The following is a 5,650-nucleotide window of genomic DNA, read 5'->3' on the forward strand; positions in this document are numbered from 1 at the left end:
TATTTTCAATTCGCAATTTCAATTTGCGCAATTTGAAGGGTAATGGAAACGCGCCTATAGTTGGGTTAACTTGAAGAGCAGTGAATCGGAGAGTACCACAAATATATATTTTTTTGCATTGCCATTTGCTCAAATAGCAAAAGAAAAACTCCACAATATCATCACAGTCTTGTGAAAAAGGTCCATTGTTTCGACGCCAGAGCAGATGTAGACCAAATGACTCCTAAGCGATTGAGGTGTTCTGTTGTTGGATGTAATAATGAACATAGCAGTTGTCATTTACTCCTGACATCTGAGCCGCGGAAGACGCAGTGGATTACCTTTGTTTTTGAAGGGAATGCGCCCGATCTACCTAAATGTGTTTATGTTCGCGCGAGTCATTCGTGATCCAGCCTCACCTACAGAAGAAGTTAGTATAAGGTTCTTTTATGAATCTTTGCAAATCACCTTTCCTAATAACCTGCTAGTTAGCAAGTTCCGCAGCTAAAGTAAACAGTCTCATGAGAATGGCTGGTCACCCCATGGAAGAGAGAGGCGGGGTCAGCAGAGCTCATTAGCATTTAAAGGAACATGCACTAAAATAGGTTGCTGAAAACAGAGCTGTTTTTGACAAGGTAAAAGGGTGTTGTTTTACACTACCATTGAGAAATTTCAACCAAAGTATGTTATAGAGTTTTCATTAAGACCCTAAAGAATCATATCAACTTGTGGAAAATGGGCATCCCTTTAAACATTTATAATAATAATAAATGGTTCTTGCGCAGCAAATCAGCATATTAGAATGATTTCTGAAGGATCATGTGACACTGAAGACTGGAGTAATGATGCTGAAAATTCAGCTTTGCATCACAGGAATAAATTACATTTTAACAACATGTATTCAAATAGAAACCAGTTATTTTAAATCATAATAATAATTCACAATATTGCAATATTTTTGGTGAGCAAAAAAAGACTTCTTTTAAAAAGTTTGACTCATAGTGTATATAGCAGATGGAACCAATGAATAAAAAAATGATGCATCCTACACTGTGAGACAGGTGTGTAATCACATACAGCAGACTAAAATATTTAGAGATTTGGAGCTGTTTAAAATCATCTCTGGTTCTCTGAGCTCAAAGGCCAGATATAATACCAGGTAAACCCTTTTGATGGTCACATAATGCCGGATGTGTGGCATTACATCTATTTCAGCTCAATCCATTTAACCGGGCAGTGTTAAATGTCATGGTTTATGAACATGACATATCTGCTCATTTTATGTTTATGTGATGGCTCATAATAGTAAAAGATCTTCCCAAACTCATTTGCGCTATAATGACTGCAGAACTTTGTCCCCTGCTGTTCTCGAGGTAAAGCAATTGTGTATACGTGCTGTGACTGGCGTACACTGATTATAGCCATATTTTCAAATATCATATTTTTCACTGTGATTAATTCTAGAACTGACCGTTTCCATGGAGATATTCAAATGACTTGACATTGATTTTCCTAACTTTTCTTTGATGTTGCATCATTAAAATCTCATGGTAACCTCTGTTACCTTTGAGATCTTACCGTGTGGCAGTTGTTGTTTCATGGCAAAATGATTTAACAGCAGGTTAATGCTTAACCAAGTTTAATTCTCATCCCTGCGGAACTAACGTGTGCGTGCCGTCATTTCTCAACTCAATCAAAACTTTGAAAAAAAGGTTGTGACATTTTAAGTAGATGGGAAAACTCTCTTTTTGCTTTAATATAAGCACGGTCATCATGTAAATTTGTCTTTTGTTTCGTTTTCTTTGTTTTAATATGCTGTTTAATGCTGTAAATCACACTAAGTGAGTTTAGGCAAAATAATATGCTTGTTAAAACTAAGGTAAATGGCAATTTTACAGGTTATTGTTCTTACAAAAACAGAGGTAGAAATGTCAAACACATGCAGCTTTAGGCAGAGATACGCTTCATAAAGAAGATTAGGCGTTTAGATTAGACAGTCAATTAAATGTACTTTAAATGCTATTATTAATGCAAATGCCCAATCCTTCTGGCAGACGTACAGTGTGAAGAATACATTCTCTATGGCTGTAAAAGAAAAACAATGAAAGGGTGTTATTCATTAGGATGCCAGTAAATTCTGTTCGAATGATTTTCGGTGTTTACAGCTTTATCAAAGCGAGCAAAAACAGGCATAAGCCTTGACAAGTAATTTCAGCTATGTATTGGAAAAAACACTACAAGAAAGCATTGTGATGTAAATACAAGGAAGGTGAATCACGTCAAATAAAAACCTGAAAGGAATAGTTCACCCCAAAATGAAAATCTGTAATCCAGGATGTAGATGAGTTTAGCATTGGATCACTTGTTCAACAATGGATCCTCTGCAGTGAATGGGTGCCGTCAGAATGAGAGTGCAAACAGCTGATAAAAACATCAAAATAATCCACAAGTAATAATCCAGTGAAAAAAGTCCATCGCTTGTTGTCCTCTATCAAAATCCATCAAAATATTTGTTTAAAACGGTGCTTGATCTGTGCATATTTTTCTCTTGATTCAGATTACTTTTTCACTGGAGGAAACAATATTATGGACACAGGACTTCAGGACTTAATGATGTACGGTAGTTAGACGTACAAACATGCAGCTTTTCACTTCACAAGATGTTAATTGATGAATTGGAGTGGTGAGGATTACTTGTGGATTATTGTGATGTTTTTATCAGCTCTTTGGACTCTCATTCTGATGGCACCCATTCACTGCAGAGGATCCATTGTTGACCAAGTGATGTAATGCTAAATTTCTCCAAATCTGTTCAGATGAAGATGCAAACTCGCTCTTTGGACTCTCATTCTGATGGCACCCATTCACTGCAGAGGATCCATTGTTGACCAAGTGATGTAATGCTAAATTTCTCCAAATCTGTTCAGATGAAGATGCAAACTCATCTATATCTTGGATGGTTTGAGGGTGAGTGCATTTTCAACAAATCATTTTCATTTTTTGGTGAGCTATTCCTTTAAGTTCCAGCAATGAATCTTTTTAGAAACAACAGATGTTGTGTGTGCCAGTCATTTACTCTGATGGGAGTTTAATATTTTGTCTGTGCGCAGTCTGTTTTATCTCCTTTGCATTTGCTAGATTTTGAATGAGCTGCGCATTAAATGCATTTTTCTAAACTTTGGGAAAGCACAACATCAAAGCACTGACACATTCTAAAATATAAATGTTTTGATATGAACAAAGTAGAGATGTACAAATATTTAATGCTAAAATGAGGTACTAGCAACCCCAAGGCTCAGTTTTCAGGGAATGCAAGAGCTTATAAAAATGTATACTTTGCATGCATTGTAAATAACTTTGGATGAAAGCATCTGGTAAATGCATAAAAACCAACAGACTGGTGGGGATTGCTGAAACCTTCAACCTGCAAGAGCATCGCCGCAGGTGACAGAGTTCAATACGGAGACATAGTGAGATTCTCATTTATCCATGCATGATGGAGAGACTTAGTCAGAGAAAGATCTTTTTCATGGTAAATTTCTTTGTAAATGAAATCCAGATGGGACTTGTAATTAAATTAAAGTCATTTGCACTCTTTGTATGGTGGAAGTTAATCATCATTAAAGCTCCAGTATAAAATATAAGTGAAACACACTATTTTATGACAAAAGCAAACTATTGTGACCAGTCGGACCTAAGAAAAAAAAAGGGAAGAAAAAATCAAAACCGTGTTCAAATTAATCTAATTTATTATATATTTTTTAATAATTTATTTGTATGGTTGAAGTTCATCATCATCAGAACTGCACAAGTATAAAATAAAATAAAATAAAAAACTGAGACATTAAATTTACTAGTGTTAAAATTAAATTAATTTGATATTTATATTATACTGTAATTTATTTGTATGGTGGTAAGTCATCATCAGAACTCCACAAGTATAAAATAGAATAAAATAAAATAAAAAAACTGAGACATTAAAAATAGTGTTCAAATTAAGTTAATTTGATATTTTTATTATAATTTATTTGTATGGTGGAAGTTCATCATCATTATGAGAACTGCACAAGTATAAAATAAAATAAAAAACTGAGACATTAAATTTACTAGTGTCAATTAAATTAATTTGATATTTATATTATACTGTAATTTATTTGTATGGTGGAAGTCATCATCAGAACTCCACAAGTATAAAATAGAATTAAAGAAAAAACTGAGACATTAAATATAGTGTTCAAATTAAATTAATTTGATATTTGTATTATAATTTATTTGTATGGTGGAAGTCATCATCATCATCATCAGAGCTCCACAAGTATAAAATATAATTTTTTAATTTATTTTTTTTGGCTAAAGCAAGCTATTGTGACCAGTCTAAACTTTAAAAAACCGAACATAAAATAAAGCAGTTTTAATACAAAATTAGATGTTCAGTTTACTAGAATTAAAATGAATATAATTTGTTATTTTTATTATAATTTATTTGTACGGTGGAAATTGATCTTTATCAAAGCTCCACAAGTATTAAATATAATTGAAACACACTGATTTTATGACTAAAGCAACCTATTGTGACCAGTCTAACCTTTTAAAAAAAGGAAGAACAATTTTTTTTTTTTATTACAAAATGATACATTAAACTTATTGTATTATCATCAACATAATCAAATTTATTATTCAATAAAATCAATTTTTGAATTCCAAGTGTTCAATATTGTATAGCCCTTAAACATTTAATCATTTTTCTAAAGTTATATATGCAAGGTATTCGTGTTTTGTTGTCAGTACAATAATATTGTACATATCAGTGAGTATCCAAATGTAAAAAGAATATGTGTGCGCTAAAATGACAAGTTTGAATACACGTTTAGGTATTACAATAACAGGGGTTTGAACCTTGAACCTAGCAGCTGAGATCATTAACTACCACCTGAAGAACTTCTTAAACACAGCAGCAGGTGTGGAGTGATGATCTATTGTATTGGTCTCTGTATTCCTACAGGGCATCTCTAAATGATACATTAAATAAACTTATTGTATTATCATCAACATAATCAAATTTATTATTCAATAAAATCAATTTTTGAATTCCAAGTGTTCAATATTGTATAGCCCTTAAACATTTAATCATTTTTCTAAAGTTATATATGCAAGGTATTCGTGTTTTGTTGTCAGTACAATAATATTGTACATATCAGTGAGTATCCAAATGTAAAAAGAATATGTGTGCGCTAAAATGACAAGTTTGAATACACGTTTAGGTATTACAATAACAGGGGTTTGAACCTTGAACCTAGCAGCTGAGATCATTAACTACCACCTGAAGAACTTCTTAAACACAGCAGCAGGTGTGGAGTGATGATCTATTGTATTGGTCTCTGTATTCCTACAGGGCATCAATACAATAATGAGCTTGCTTGTGATATTGGTCTGTTATTTCTGTGTGACTGTAGCCCTGTGTGTGGTTCTGAAGACGGAGGATCCAATTAGTGAAAGATTGTGCCGTAAATCTCATGATAGGAACGTTCTCAGAAGTTCAACATCTCGTATTCTTCAGAGAGATCTTCTCTTAATATTCTTCAATCTTCTTTCCCACTCAGTGGAGGATCCAATCAATTAAGGCAGTTGAAGTGTGATAGATGCACAAACCCACATCTCATAATGGGGGGGG

The 5,650-nt window shown here is 33.4% G+C and overlaps 1 long non-coding RNA gene across 1 annotated transcript in view; it reads left to right on the forward strand.

Annotated features, from left to right (window-relative positions):
• Positions 1–2,735, forward strand: part of LOC107714938 (uncharacterized) — a 6,114-nt gene extending 3,379 nt beyond the window's left edge. Inside the window, exons 3-4 of the long non-coding RNA XR_001637041.1 lie at positions 2,537–2,594; positions 2,702–2,735. This is a non-coding gene — a long non-coding RNA (uncharacterized LOC107714938). The remainder of the gene's footprint in view (positions 1–2,536; positions 2,595–2,701) is intronic.
• The last annotated feature ends 2,915 nt before the right edge of the window (positions 2,736–5,650 follow it).

The sequence above is a fragment of the Sinocyclocheilus rhinocerous genome, unplaced genomic scaffold (assembly GCF_001515625.1).
Source record: "Sinocyclocheilus rhinocerous isolate Xijiao unplaced genomic scaffold, SAMN03320098_v1.1 scaffold28, whole genome shotgun sequence".
Lineage (NCBI taxonomy): Eukaryota > Metazoa > Chordata > Actinopteri > Cypriniformes > Cyprinidae > Sinocyclocheilus > Sinocyclocheilus rhinocerous.